The sequence below is a fragment of the Bactrocera neohumeralis genome, chromosome 5 (assembly GCF_024586455.1).
Source record: "Bactrocera neohumeralis isolate Rockhampton chromosome 5, APGP_CSIRO_Bneo_wtdbg2-racon-allhic-juicebox.fasta_v2, whole genome shotgun sequence".
Classification (NCBI taxonomy): Eukaryota; Metazoa; Arthropoda; class Insecta; order Diptera; family Tephritidae; genus Bactrocera; species Bactrocera neohumeralis.
Genome location: NC_065922.1, coordinates 28,805,371 through 28,820,929, shown reverse-complemented (window position 1 = coordinate 28,820,929; position 15,559 = coordinate 28,805,371). Strand labels below are relative to the sequence as shown.

The following is a 15,559-nucleotide window of genomic DNA, read 5'->3' as shown; positions in this document are numbered from 1 at the left end:
TGAATCAATTATAGGCGCATTTATATGCAGTTAGTGGGGGATATGTCACTTTTACGAACTTGTGAGCTCTTAAAACGTTAAATAAACAACAAAATCTACAGTCAGATGTCAGCCTGTCGAATTGCGATTGCACGAATGTTTCATGTCGAATAATTTATACTTTGTGTCACGATGTTCGTCTGCGATGGACTTCTAAACTATTGAACCGGTTTTAGTAAAATTTAGCACACTGTGTCCAGTCCAATTAATAAATAAATTCATAAATAAATAACGCTCTATTAAATCTCGATAAACCATGCGCTTTGTTGATGTTTATTAAGTACGATCTATTAAGCGGGCAACTCTATTAACTGGACAGAAAAGCTGGTAACCAGACATTGAGGAAGCGAATTGATCATCAGTTGTCGAGATATGGTTCAGAAATTTTGTACACGACTTTTCTTACCTAAGAAGCTGGCATGCAAATTGATTGATCAAACTCAATTCCCTGCACGGAAAACTTTTTTTGCTTGACAAAATATCTACACAAAATTTGGCATGGATTGTTGTTCAGGACAACGCTACAATATTCGAATATATTGTTCAGTTCGGAACCATATAGCATGTAACTGCCATACAAACTGGTAAAAATAAATCTCGCTGTTATATGGAAAACTTTTTTATTTGACGAGACATCTTCTCGACATTTGGCATAGATTTTCGTCAGAGTCAACGATGCAATCTCTGAATATATTGTTGAAGTCGGACCACTAAAGCACGTAGCTACCATACAAAAAGATATTTTTTGGTTAAAGAAACTTCAACTTCATTTTCTGTAAGCATTTATTCCTCAAGTTAAATTATTTGAAGCTTCAGGCAATAAATACCACATAATTGTATTAACCAACAATTACAGTTATACGCTTATTGCGCAGGTATTTCAAATATGTGGTAGCATTTTCCGGTGATTTTAATGCCTTTTAATTGATTTTTGAGTAAATTATTAATTTTTAATTATTTGCTGTGTTATGATTATAATTGCATTACTATGATTACAACGATTATTTTAACCTTTTGAATTTAACCCAACTAAAATATTAATATTTAGACACACAAAACGATCAATATTAAAGCATTGGCTAAAAGTTACAACAACACCTAATTTTTTTACTGCTTTAGAATAATTTTGTATCGTCCTTATCGTCCTTTATATAAGCTAGCTACTTAAGCGCTCTAGTTTTGCAGCTATTATTTAATAATTAAATAAAAAGAGATTCCGAAAGACAGTTTAAAATTATTAAGAATAAATAATAAAAAAATTTAATTTAAAATAGTTTAAGAAATAAAAAAAAAACTTCAATACAAAAAATAATTTATAAAAACCTTTAATTAAAAATTTAAAATTTTAAAATTACTAAATTTAATTTAAAAACTAAAAAAAATTTAAAAAAATAAGCAATAAATTTTATATATAAATTATATATTTTAATCTAAATCTCTCTTAAGCAATAAATTGTATATATAAATTATATATTTTAATCTAAATCTCCAACTAATTTAAATTAATTTGAACACTCACACTTGTTAGCTGCAAATTCGTGGCTTCGCATGAAGAAATATGTTGCAGTTGGTATCAAAAGAAACGAAATTGTCGAGACGTTTACAAAATGTGCACTTGTTGGCGCACACGTTGACCGTTAATAACGTTTGTTTTCTAACTCCACTTATATGAGTAACTTTTATTAATATCACACAATAGATTCGATGCTGAACTAATACAGCTTCACCTCAAGTGTTTTATTTACTTATACAAATTCTATATATTAACTGTGGTTATGTATGTACAATTTTTATATATTAACTGTAGTTATATATGTATAACTTTTATATATTATCTGTCGCTATATATGTACGTACTATATAGATTTGTACAACGTTCTTCTCAACAACTTAAGACACTTTATGCGCGTTTAACAAGCAAATACCCTTCACTAGTTGAGTGCTTGACGACGTTTGTATGTTGATTAATGCTCACTTATTGCTAACGCTTTCTTAAATACCGTTTACCGTTATGTATGTACGTATATGTGTATATCGTTTACTTTTCTACACTTGAGGTGATTGAGTATATATTTGATTTGACGAGCTCCTTCTCGTTTAATGGTCAAACGATAAATGCCAAATATTAGCGGCACTTGGCGAATTTTAAATGAAAAATATCTCGGCGACAGTAACTCTTCAAGAAATTGATAAAGCAGTTGTAGACAGTCATTGTTGTTGCGATTATTATTATTCTGTTACTCTGTTTCTTGCTATTGCTGTTGTTGTTGTTGTTGTTGTTTTTGCTGCAGTTAAAAATTGTTGAATATTTATTTCCGAAAGATACACAGCCACACAGCGTAAACAAAGCGCGATAATAAAAATTGGCAATAAAATGTAAATGCACACGAGTGCTACGTATGCTTAGCTATCTGTTTGTCCCTTTGCCCATGTGTGTGTGTGTGTTTGTGCTTTTTAATCAATATTAAGCAGTTATTTGATTGGTAAAGCACACTTCTAACTGGTCAGCGTCATTGAGTACAATAGAACGGCGAAATAATCAAATCAAAGTGACATCCAACAAAATTGGGCTGCTCTTAGAGGCGACATGTCGTATACGCAACCAGCAGCGACGCGTGTTGTACTGTTTTTTTTCTCCCTTTTTTTGTTTGTGTGCTCACATTATTTGCTGATCACAAACTGATTATGCGATTATTTACACAAAATTTTCTATGTATGTGTTGCGCTTGTGGGTGTTGAGTAGTTGTTGGCTCTCAGTAAATTATACAGCAGTAACTTAACTAAAGCAAATGTGGTCTACTTAGCGGTATTAGTGTGGCGCATATGATTAACTGTAAATATTTTTGAATATACATATGAAGAAAAATGCTCCATATTTTGGCTCATAATACATCTTCAAAAGTACTACTATCAACTAATATATAGAAAAATTGTCTATGAAATTTGTGATTCATATTAACTAACATTAATTTTTAATAACATTTTTTCACCATAATTAATATCACACACAGATTTTATAACTATTTACGACCGTGTTAAGGCGTTTTAGCATGCCAGTTTAATGATTTTTATTCTCTCTCTTTTATATTTTGGATTTTTACCAGCAGTGTTAGTGTGATATCACTGCGATTGAGTATATTCTCGTTAGCTAACTAAAATCTGATTACTATCACATTTGTATATGTGTACATTTGAGTGTAGTTGTACAAATCCATTTTAGCGTTATCTACAAGTGATTTCCAAGCATGAATGACACGTGGCACACGAGTAAATATAGGGTGTTTTTTTGCAGATGCCATTTTATTTTAATTATTATGTGTGAAACTAATGCGCAAATGTGTAAATAATAGATGCCTTTTTGTCAAAAAAAAAGCAAAGCGTAACACGAACAGAAGATGCCAGCTTTTATACCCTCTAAAAATATTCAGTAAAATATCACTCAATTTCCGAGGGAACAGTAGACTCAGTGTTCGAAATATCGTTGAAAATTCATCAAACCTATTCCAGGTCATTTTATTCAAACAAAATTAAAAATGTACATATGCTATATATTAGTAGCCTCTTCCTAATACTATGTGCATATGTATGTTCTCCTCGCTCTCTTGGTCAAAAATTTACTTATGCCATCTACTGCTGTGCTTCATAGATATTCTGCTGAATTCAAAACTGAAGTGCCTCTCTAAAGAAGTTAAGTCCTTTTCAATTTCATCTGTATTCGATTATAGCAGTCTCTGTGATTTCTACCAGTTGGTTGTTAATTTATACCTGTTGGTTTTTCGATTCACCACCCTCCGCTTGTTAGTGAGTGCTAACATCTCTGAAGTGGTTAAATCTTCTTCAATTCCATCTGTATTTGATTATACCAGTTTATGCGATTTATACCAGTTGGTTGTTCGATTTACCACTCTCCGCTAGTTGGTAATTCGGACGTTTTGAGGATAAATTATTTCTAGAAAATGTCAAATTTTGAAATTTTCTTCTTTATTCTGGAGAAATCTTATTTTAAAATATTATATGTATTATACTGGAGTAATGGAAATAATATACTATATGTATAACTCATATGAATCCTACACTTTTAGTCTATCAAAATACACAAGTATATGCAAAAGTATTTGTAAACAGGAAATAACCAGCTTTTGTAAGTTATAATTGATAGGAAAATATTTACATACAATATAACTTCAAAATGAACAAGAGTTCCAATACTAGTACTTAAATACATATTTGAATCTCTACAATCACTGCTGCCAGACAATTATTTTATTAATATTAAAATTTATTAGAAATTCTACCTAAATTGTAAGAAATATTGCAATTAATTTAGAATTACTAATTGCAAGCAAAATAAAATATAAAATAAAAAAAAAACAATGATATAAGCGTGAATATGAAGATAAAGATAAGATAGTGACGTTCTCATACCAGTTTAGAGACTTCCGTTGCTAATTAAATTACACAACGTGTTACAATCTTTACAATTCTTCTGTATAAATTACAGCGTACCGTTAATGATATTCACAAACACAATGACATATCTGCTAGTTGGACTTTTTGATTTCATTTACTTAACTCAAATAATGCTTGATGGCAAATGAGTCATGCGTTAACTTGAGTGAGTGACAAGCATGTGAGATAAATTTATTATGCGAGTATGTAAATAAATATAGAATAATGCAAATACACACATGCACATACTCCCATATGCAGTGTAAGCTTTTATTGAACTTCATGATAAATGTGAAAGGCGAAATTGCTTTAAGCAAGCGTGTACAGCGCATACTCGTATGTGACAGATAAGCGTGGTAGTTGGCGCTTCATTGCTGTTGATGGGCTGTTGTAGGCAAACAACGCTTATTGATGCCACAAGCAAGTTAAACGTACAAAAATAGACCAGTAGATAAATTTTAGGTGATATCGGTAATATCTTTAATATTAAAAGTGAATTGCATTGAATTTTATTGATTATTGAAAAGCCGATGAAAACAAAGCAACAGAGAAAATTTCAATTTATTTATAAAACAGAAGTTTTTTACGCGCGCCGCTACAAAACACAAAACAATTGAGGTTTTTAGAACTTAGCATATTTTCAACACGTTTTTTATTGCTTTCATATCGCTAAGTTAGCAATAAATAAGTCAATAACCCTGCCTGTTACAACTCGCTACTCATTGCTGTAGTATATATCGAGCAATAAATGCCTTTATCAACAAATTATGTTATTAGTTTTAATCGAGGGTAAGAGAGAGAAGAAGGCAAAAATATATCTTTATCTTGATTTTGATCGATCAGTTTAAAGGAGAGCTGTATGCTATAGTTGTCCGATCACAACTATTATTTCGAAAAATGTAGCGATGGCTCGGATAATAATCTATGTGAAATTTTGTGAAGATACCTTGTCAAATAAAGTAGTTTTCTATACAAGAGCTTCAGTTTGAATGATCAGTTTGTAAACAACTAAATACTAAACTAACTAGTATATCAATTCTTTCAAGTAATTTGATATATGATCGCCTTTTCAGCACGTGCTTAACATGCGATCTAAAGTTTATTTTTATAGTTTTCATTTCCTTTATATATAACAAGTTTAGGCAAGACATCAACGGCAACGCAACATCATAAAAAAGTTGAATTTTTCAAAGATTCCATCTTGATACTCCGCACGCATTTTGCCAAAATTTTGGTTATTTTTAGCCTTTGACTTCATCATCGTTGATTTCACACTTGAAATGAAGAGGAAAAAGAAAACACTTGCGAACTTAAGTGGTTAAGATATAAGCTCTTTGATTACGGCTAGAAACCGTGAGCCTCATGGAACAGCAAGGCAAAATAACTAAAAATTATGGAATTTTTAGCAAAAATTTGATTGCCATAGCTCTTCAGCCTTCTTAATACAATAGTTAATACAAGAGGTGTTTTATGTTGTCCGAATAACACCCGCTTTCGATATGCCAAACTTTAGAAAATCGAAGAAACAACTATAAAACAAACTGGCGTAATCAAATTCGGAAAACAAGTTAAGTGTTATATATGCCAAATCTTAGAAAATCGAAGAAAGAACTTTACTAGAATCTGGCGTAATCGAACTTGGAACCCTAGCGAAGGGTTAAATCACTTTTATGATCTATTGACATCCTCCATATGTTTACTTACATATAAATTTTTAGACGGGAGATCAGAATAATACCCGTTTCGGGCTTATTAGTACTATATGTTATGCTCTTTTGTTCAAAATATTTTAATTTTAATTATTTACATATTTTTCGACGGCAGTTAAAGGACAAAATCTCTACAAGGTTTGTGAATTCTTCTTCACTCCAAAGAATTATTTTTCAAATTTCTCTCGAGAGTATTTAGATTATACCAGTATTTAAACCAGTAATTAAAAAATGTTAAAAAATATTTTTTGTTGTAAATAAAGCAGGAAACCGAAATAGATTAATGATAATAACAGACAAATAACAAAATGGTTGCAAAAAATTATTTTAAGTGTGCGTTAAGTGCTTTCATTGAGTTGCGAAATTAAAATTATTTCGTAAATAAAATTGATTTCTTCGCCAAATGTTGATAACTGTTGTTTCCAAATTAGAAACGATTTGATTAACAGACTTTGAGAGTCTATTTAGTGTAGACCTACAAATTCCTCTTCATCGCATTTTTTGACTTTGCGCCAAAGTTTAGGCAACATTTAGTTAATCTACAACTTGAAAATAGGCAAAGCCGTTCAAAAACCTGGTTTTCACTTATTGCGAAACCAATTGTACTATAACAAATGTAGTTTTGTTCCAATTAGCCAAAATTGTATGTACCAGTAAATGAGTATGAGTCTAATGCTACTATTGACGGTAAAAATTTAGCTACAGCGCCCTCTGGCTTCATTGAAGTTCGTAGAAATGCTCAGATTGCCTTAAAAAATCCAGCAAAATTGTTTCAACGAATTTTTTATATTATTATTTATATTACTGATATCAGAGTGTCTAATTAAATAATTTAATTTAATTAATTTTCTTTTCGGTTTTTATGCTTTCTTTTGAAGTCACATCAACCATATGATAATGGCGGTTATCTTTCTATTCTAATTTATTGAAGTAAAAATTCTAAGCAAATTTCCAATGTTGGTTTTTACGATTTTAAGAATGCTTTGATCATTATGTTAAAAATAGACAGTAGCAGTTAGTTAAAGTGGCTAATAATTATTTGAATGGGTTTTTCGTGCTTAAGCGGAAGCGATAAGTTTGCCGGGGCTTTGTGCCGATGCGTGCGTATAAATGGTTGTGAGAAGGCAGCAGTTCAGAATACTGTAAATCAGTCAAGCGCTATATTTACAGCTACTGTATATATCGGGACGCGTGCAAACTCAAGAGTTCATCGATTAAAAATGATAATTTTCAAGTGTGAAATAAAAACCGACTAACTTCGGCAGGCATTAGTCTATGTGAGCAGAATCAGCTAATATCATTTTATAATTTGCACACATTTTTTTTTAATTAAAAGAAAACCCCAAAGACAATATTCCATAGATATTTATAGTTTTGTTTCCAATAAACACTTTCATGTGGGTATTCCTTCCGCCTTCGCGCAACTTATCGCAAGCGAATTAAACTGACAAACAATTTAAATTATGACACCGTATTGCCCTTTTATCAGCAATCACTGATACTGGCGACGGCAATTGAAAATTTGCTGCTTATTTGCTTCAATGAAAAAATAAAGAAAGTAGTGACATTTTTGGAGTCTTGCATTAACAGCGCACCCATACATACACACAAAATATTTAGCTACAAAAAAACCAAGTAAAAAATGTATATTTATGACTATACATCAGCTTTGTAATCATTTTAAAATGCGATTTTGATTTTGATATTTTTATAACACGCTGCCAAATTTCCTTTAATTTGTACACGCTCTATCACACATCGCATACCTGCTTGCAGACATTCATTCATCAAGTGCTTGTTGGCAAATCGGCGTGCGATGTGATATCGCGGCCAATATTATAATCATTGATCAGCATTTAATCATTTAAAATATGCAGCAGGATTAGTGGGGTTTTTTCTTTAGTTAAAATCAGATTATTGCACATTGATTACACTGTTTTATAAGCGCAAAAAACATTTCCCTCGCGGCGAGCATGTGATTAATAAAAGTAAATAAAACGTTAAGCTTGAGTCATATGGCAAAATTATTTTATGACTATGATGATTTAAGTAACATTTTATTCAATTTGCTAAATATATTAAATTTAGTGTGTTATTATATGGGTTATCCCAAGGTGATAAGTGCAAACAAAAACGTCATCGCGTGTTTAACGCGTATAAGGCATGCATATTCCCTATTGTTAGTTTAAAACAAATATTTTTTTGATTTTATAAATAATTTACGATGTCTGTGCTTGTAATTTTTTTGTTAATATTTTTTAAATAATTTTTTTTGTAAATTTTTTATATGTATATTGTTTTTTTTTTGTAAATTATTCAGAAAAGTAAATACTATACATTTTTTATGTTATAAATAATTTACAATTTATTTGCCTGTAAAGTTTTCTATAAACTTTTTTTTAAATTTATTTGAAAATATTTTTTTAATTATTTTTTTTTATAAAAATATTATTATTTTTAAGTAAATACATTTTGTATATTATAAATTAGTTACAATTAATTTTTTATAAATATATTTTTTTTTGGAAATTTTTAAATAATTTTTTTTTATAAATAATTTATAGTTTAAAAATAGTTTTAATTAAAACATAAAAACATTTCTTGTATATTCTGAAAAATAGCAATTTAATCTCTATTTATTTTTTGGAATCTTTTGAAATGTTTTTTTATAAAAATTTTGTTAATTTTTTTTTAATTTTTTAAAAAAAAATTTTGTTGTTAAATTTTGTTGTTAATTTTGTTAATTTTTTTATAAAAATTTCATTGTTAATTTTTTTAAAATATTTTTGAAATTGTTTTTATACAAATTATGTATTAACTAATATTTTAATGTGCTAAGGTTTTATTTTCAAATATATTCAGTATTTTTTTAAACCAGCAGAATAATTAAAACGTTAAAATATTTGATGTCTATTATAAAAAATTTCTTTTTTAACTTCAATTTAGATTTAATCTCTTTTGAATTGTATTTCTGATTTTACTTGAATTTTTTTTATAACAATTTTGTATTAAAAAATTTTATAAAGTACTAAGTTTTAATTTTTAAATTTAAATTCGATATTTTTTAAACTAGTGTAGCATAACTAGTATATTATAAAAAATCGCAATTCGTTTTCCTTTTCTTTTCCATTTGTTTTTTTTTTTTAACTTTTCCTTTTAATTTTTTTTTTAAATTTTGTTAATTTTTTTTTTAAATTTTTTGATATGAAAATTTTGTTCTTAATTTTTTTAAATTGTTTTTATAAAAATTTCGTATTAACTAATTTTGTAAAAATATTGGCTCTTACTTTCGAATTTAAGATCAACATTTTTTAAACTAGCGGAAAAGAAATTTGTTTAAAAAAGTGTAATTATAGAAATTATTCAAATTTAAATACAGAGATGTAAAATATAAGTCATGAAAGCCATTATTTGATTTTTAGTTAGAGTTTGCAATATTTTATTACAAGTTAAGTTGGGAAAATTCCAAGAAAATTTATTTCGAACTAGAAAAATTAGTTTTTTTAAATGAATTTTTTTTAATAAATCATAAATAAATATAACCAAATGAGTTCCTTTGTAATTAATTTGAACAGAAAAGAGAATATTAGTTTTTGTTCTGGGATTTTTCTTAACTCTGCATAAAATGAACTACTTTTTTATTTAAAATTTGTAAATTAAACAATATACCAGCACATTTCTTATACTAAAATCATCCGATCAAAATTGACCCGGACTGTTAGAATAATGGGGAAAATGTTTTTAAATTAAAATTTTTTAAATTTAGTATTATTAACAAAGAGCAGCGCCAGAAAGTCTCTAAAGCCTTTATTTAATAATATACATACATACATAATGCGCAAAATCAGAAATGAATTGATTCTCTCGAATGCAAACTACAGTTGTAATAGCAAATAAACTGGCTTTCCGGCACTTAATTGCACAAATGCGCACCGCTGAGCGCGTTAGACCACCCACATGCCGTGGCGATCACGCTCTTGTCAGCACTACAACAATAAAGATTCATATTGAAATTAGCATGTAGACAAAAGAGTAACAACAAATTGTGTATTGAAATTTTAGTGGCAGCAAATTGCGTGCAGGGCAGCGCTTGATTGTAATATTTTTATTTTAGTTTTTGTAAAAATTATCCGCTATTACATTATTATATGTTACTATTATTTGGTTATAAAATTCATTGACGACGCTGAACAGCGTGCTCGCCAAACAAGCTAACAGCTTTAGTGATCTCGTTAGATTATCAAATCACTATTGTTGTTATATATAGGTGTTGTTGTTGCAGTTTTTGTTTTGTACTTGCAGTTTGTAGTTGTTGCTGTGCGTTGACGAAGCTGTCATTGTGTACATGCAAAGGCTGGCATTCTCAAAACCAACAACTACATGACAGCATTACAACACGTTAACTAACGGCACGAAACACTCGTTAATTATATAATATAATATGTAAGACTGTTGGCAATTTGCATATAAATACAAATACATGCATATGTGCTATTTGCTGTTGCAACACCCGCTACTTAATGCGCTTCGGAAGTTGTCCATCGTCACCGCGCTTTGTTCTCACATGATTTGCGCATTTTTCCGATTTTTTCTCAAGCAGTTTATTATTATTATCTTCTTGCCTTTTCCTTTCTGTCGTTAAATGCTACTATTAACGATAGATAGTTGAGTACTTCCAGCGATTATTTATGCAAAAGGGCCGGATTTCCTATTTTTATAGTAAGGCGAAGAGGTAGAAGTACAGAAAATGGCATTTTTCTTTGGAGAAAAATTACTATGAAATTTTCAAGTGAAATTTGAGGGCAAATAATTGAGAATGTATTATAAAGGTAAATGATCGGAAATGATGGTCTGCTGACTGGATTGATATGGCTATGTAATCGGTGTTCTTCATACATATAATTATGTATAATGATTATTTATGGGTGGTCGAAAAAGTATTTTCGTATTTTGTCAATAGTTGTCGTCGCAGTGTTCCAGTGCTACATTGTGTCGTACCGTACAGTGTTGTAAAAGTGAGATTTTAAGCTTCATTTAACCAAAATAAAATGAATTTCGGGGAAGTTGAAAAACAGTTATAGCTATTGAAAAATGAGTGAAAATAATGAAGAAATTCGCTATATTTTGAAATTTTTTTATAAAAAAGAGAAGAATGCCACGCAAGTTTGAAGTTTACGGAGACCATGCTGTATCAATCAGTTCGTGTAACACAACAATGGTTCGCTCGCTTCCGTTCTTGATATTTCGAAATTTCGTTTTACACTGATGGAATAATGTCTCTAACGGAAAAATGGCAAAAAGTGGTCTACCAAAATGGTACATATTTGTTTATTTATTTATTAGTATAAATGTAAAAAAATAAGTTCAAGTTTGATTAGAAATACGAAAAGACATTTTCGACTACCATATTTGTCATGTAATGGTCAAAGGAATACGATCTTTGAATAATTTCAGTATATTTAAAAAAAAAAATTTTTTTCAAAAATTATAATTATGATCAGTAGTATTCATCTATAGTAATAGTAAATTTGTTTGGTTCTTGACTTTGAGATTATTTTAAGCTGAAAAATCTTCCGAATCTACAGACATCATCAGCTCCAAGATCAAGGAAATCCAAAATGTTTCAAAATTTAACAAGTTTGGGACAGTACTTTGAGGGGTTACATGGGCTTGTGGGGTTCAAAAAATCGAATTTTTTGATTGTCTTATTAAATTCTACAACAATTTTAAAATTTTGTCCTAAATTTTCAAGTTGATCCGAGTAATGGTTTCGGAGATGCAGCCTTGAGAACTTGTGCGATCGAGGCTAGCTAGGCTAAATGTTGGAAAAAGGCTGTTTTTTACTCGAAGAAACCCATACAACCCCTTAATTCTAAAATGCTTCAATTTGAAATTTTATTTACACTATAAACACCATCTCTACTTTTAAAAAATACCATAAAATTTAAATAAAAGGTTTACAGAAATTTATCAATTGAAAGCAGTCCGAAATTCCTCATAAAACCACCACTTTACGTTATAAGACCAAAGTATTTACTTCTCAATAGCCAAATGAGAGAGATAATTTAATAATATATTTCACTCAACTAATTCAAAATTCAGTAATGTTCTATTAATATCAACCACTCAACATAGCGGTAAACAAAGTATTCTGAACATTATCAAATTGTCTGCAACGTGATTTATTAATAACGTTTCTCTGGTTTTTGTTCTGTAAATATTGAGCAAGTGCCGACGGAAGTGAATCCCAAAGTAAAAGGAAATATGCAATTAATTAAGCAAACAAATTACTAATAGTCGGTGTACATATATAATTTATTTGTTTACAAATAATAAAATAACACTAGTCGATATTTGTTGAAATGACAGTGATCTTATCAAAGCTCATAAATTAATCAACGGTACATAGTGTGAGCACACCGCCACGGCATCATCACTCGGCGCCTTTGTAGCGCCAGTGCGAAGTAGTAGCAATTCACCAGCAACACTTAGCCTTTAATTGAGTTAATATTTATTTAAAGTAGTTGTTGTTGTTGCTCATGTGTTTTTTGTTTTCAATTTCTTCTTAATGAACACAGCAATTATAACATTGTTTCACACCTCCAATTGCTTCCGACTGTCGGTAGCTGTTAGATACTTTAATTTGCTACTTGTGAAATGAAATGTTGGCGTAAAAAAGGCATTGAGAAAAATTATGGAAACGAAGCTGTATATATGTATGAGTTTGTGTGTTTATGTCTGTCCAGCGCACACTATGCGCAGTGGAAAGAAAGCAAGCGCGCTGCAAGCCGGTGGGAAGGCAGACCTTCATAGCGATTAGAATGCCAGTTAGGAAAAAAAATGTCTGTATGTAAGTGAGAAATTGCGCACAGATACCTACATATATACAGAACTACTTATGGAAATACTAATTATGCAATTTTTTTGCACTTTTGGAGTAATGCTTGAAATTGCAAACCGCAAATGCGCAACTTCCGCAACAACGAAAGCTGTGGTGATGATGTTCAGCCGCAACACAACAAACACACACGCGCATACAAAAAGTGCTATGTTGCGGTAAAAAATTTGGAATTTGCGGCAAGGACTACTGTTTGCTCAGCTGTTGCCGCCACTAGCTGGCGATTATTATTTATTGGTCAATTGATGGTTTTTGCTGTCTTTGCTAATTTTTTAAAATATTTTTTAATATTTTTTTCTTTGTTCGCTTGCCATGGCAAAGGTAATTGCAATTCAATTAAAGTTTCGCAATAACGTCTCACGATTGAAGGCAGTTTTGTTTTCGCTTTTTATTGTTGCTTTACGATTGCCAGCAGTGCCAACATGTTGCAGCGACATAATAATAATGCCTTGTATGCTTTGAGTTTACGGGTGTATATGCTATACCTGTGTCAGGGCCGCACACTAGGTGGGGTTTTCGGATCAAATGACTCTTCTTACATATTTTATACATAATAAAAGACTTGACTTGAAGCAGGTGGCTAACTTAGTTGATATTAGTTAGAAAAAACTAAGGGGCCTTAAAATGTCGGAGTTGGTTTTGAGCGTACAAAAAAAGAATTAAAATTAATTGCTCCCAAAGTGAGGGAAATTCCATTATTAATGAACTGATAATTAAATTTTCAGTCTATTATCTGATCAAATTTCACCCGGATTGCACGCAAAAACCGTTTCAAATTTTTTTGAGTCATAAAAAATTAATATGCTCTCAAAAGAACGGAAATATGGTTATTAATGAACTGAGCATTTAAGTTTTCAATATACCATCTGATCGAATTGGACTCGAACTGCACGTTTCGTTTCGAAAAAAATTAATTTTCGATCATCAAAATGAATATGCCTTCAAAGTAACAGAAATACGGTTACTGATGGACTAAGCATTTAAATCGGCGGCATCTGATCAAAATTGACCCGGATTGTACGCTAAAATCATTTCGAAAAGATTAATTTTCGCTAATGAATTAATTTATTCGTAAGTAGAATTTCGAAAATATTTGGAATAAAATGATTAACTATAAAAAGAAGAAGCCCTTCGAAGCCACGAAGAATTAAGAAAAATATATTTTCCTAAATATATATTTGATTTACGATTTTGAGGAATATATTTCAAAGAGGTTTCGAGAATGTATAATTTTCTAAAGCATCTGGTCGACTTGAACTAGTTTTAAAAGAAATTTTTGTTACAATACTTGTTTTATAACTCTTTTTATTTGTATAAGGTATAGATGAGTATACTTCCGTAAAAGAAGGTAAGACGAAAGTTCCTGAAGACCAATAAACTTTTTTAATATAATCATATTTTAACGAATTTACAAAATTGTTATATTTTCATAAAGAAATATTATATATTTGTTAAAAAATATTTATTTTTGCTTATGAAAACATGCTTTAAAGTACTTTTTCCCCTGCCAAGTGACATATTGTTACTCAATTTGCAATTTTTATTCTGAAATTTTGTTGAAATTTATTTTAGTAAAATTCATACTTTTTCTTATTAAATCAATCTGCACTGATAATCCCGTTAATTTTCTAAACAGATCAAATCCTGATTTTTATAATTTTTTTCCTTTGCAAAACCCCTCGCCAGCAAAATGTCAGCTGCGCACCTGTTGCATTAACCAGCGAAACTTTTCGACCTGCTGAGCTCTAAACGGTAAAAAAATTTTTTGACGCTACTTATACTCGTATATATGCACATTACATAAATATACATCTTCGTATTGCACATCATTTAACGATATTGGCGGCTATTTTTAAAGTTATATAGGCACTTTTTTAAGACTTGAGTTATTTTCGTACAGTTTACGTTCGTATGTATGTATTTATAGTATTTCCAGTGTGCAATGAAGCATATTTTGTAATGCCGAAAAATATTTAATTCCCTTCACTTTGTGTTGTTGTGTGGGGCTATTAAAAAATTCTATTTTTAGAGAAAATGCAAAATGCAATCAGCTGTGACGGCAGTGGAGGCAATTAACTGCAAAATGCATACTACAGTCATACATATGCATTTATGTATATATGTATGTATGAATATCAATGCCATTTTTTGGCGCTGAAATTTGGTAACGGTAAATTTATATTTAATAAAAGAGAATGATAGAGAAGGGCCACAAAGAATGAAGTAAGAATTCATTCATTTGCATGAAAGAACTGTTCGAATCGTTTTCAGATTTTTTTTTTTTGCTTCGGAAGAATTTTATGAGGTTGTTATAAAACACCGTTATTTCTATACAAGTTCTGAAAATATATACTTGTAAATCGCATTATAAGAAGTCAGCAGCAGCTTTTGTTAAAGAAGCTATGGACGTTCATATATACATATATAAGACCAATCTGCTCTGAGCTGGGTGTATAAGCGATTT

At 30.1% G+C, this 15,559-nt stretch overlaps 1 protein-coding gene and 1 long non-coding RNA gene across 5 annotated transcripts in view; one reads left to right on the top strand and one right to left on the bottom strand.

Moving 5' to 3' along the window:
* LOC126759750 (UNC93-like protein) overlaps positions 1-15,559 on the bottom strand; it is a 91,073-nt gene that overhangs the window by 38,465 nt on the left and 37,049 nt on the right. The window contains exon 1 of one of the 4 annotated variants that reach the window (XM_050474851.1): positions 1,559-1,753. The exons of the other annotated variants lie outside the window; for them this stretch is intronic. The gene's annotated coding sequence lies outside the window, so the exon portion shown is untranslated. Of the gene's footprint in view, positions 1-1,558; positions 1,754-15,559 lie in introns of those variants that run through there. 4 annotated transcript variants of the gene reach the window in all.
* LOC126759797 (uncharacterized) overlaps positions 1-15,559 on the top strand; it is a 57,118-nt gene that overhangs the window by 23,020 nt on the left and 18,539 nt on the right. The window lies entirely within an intron of this gene.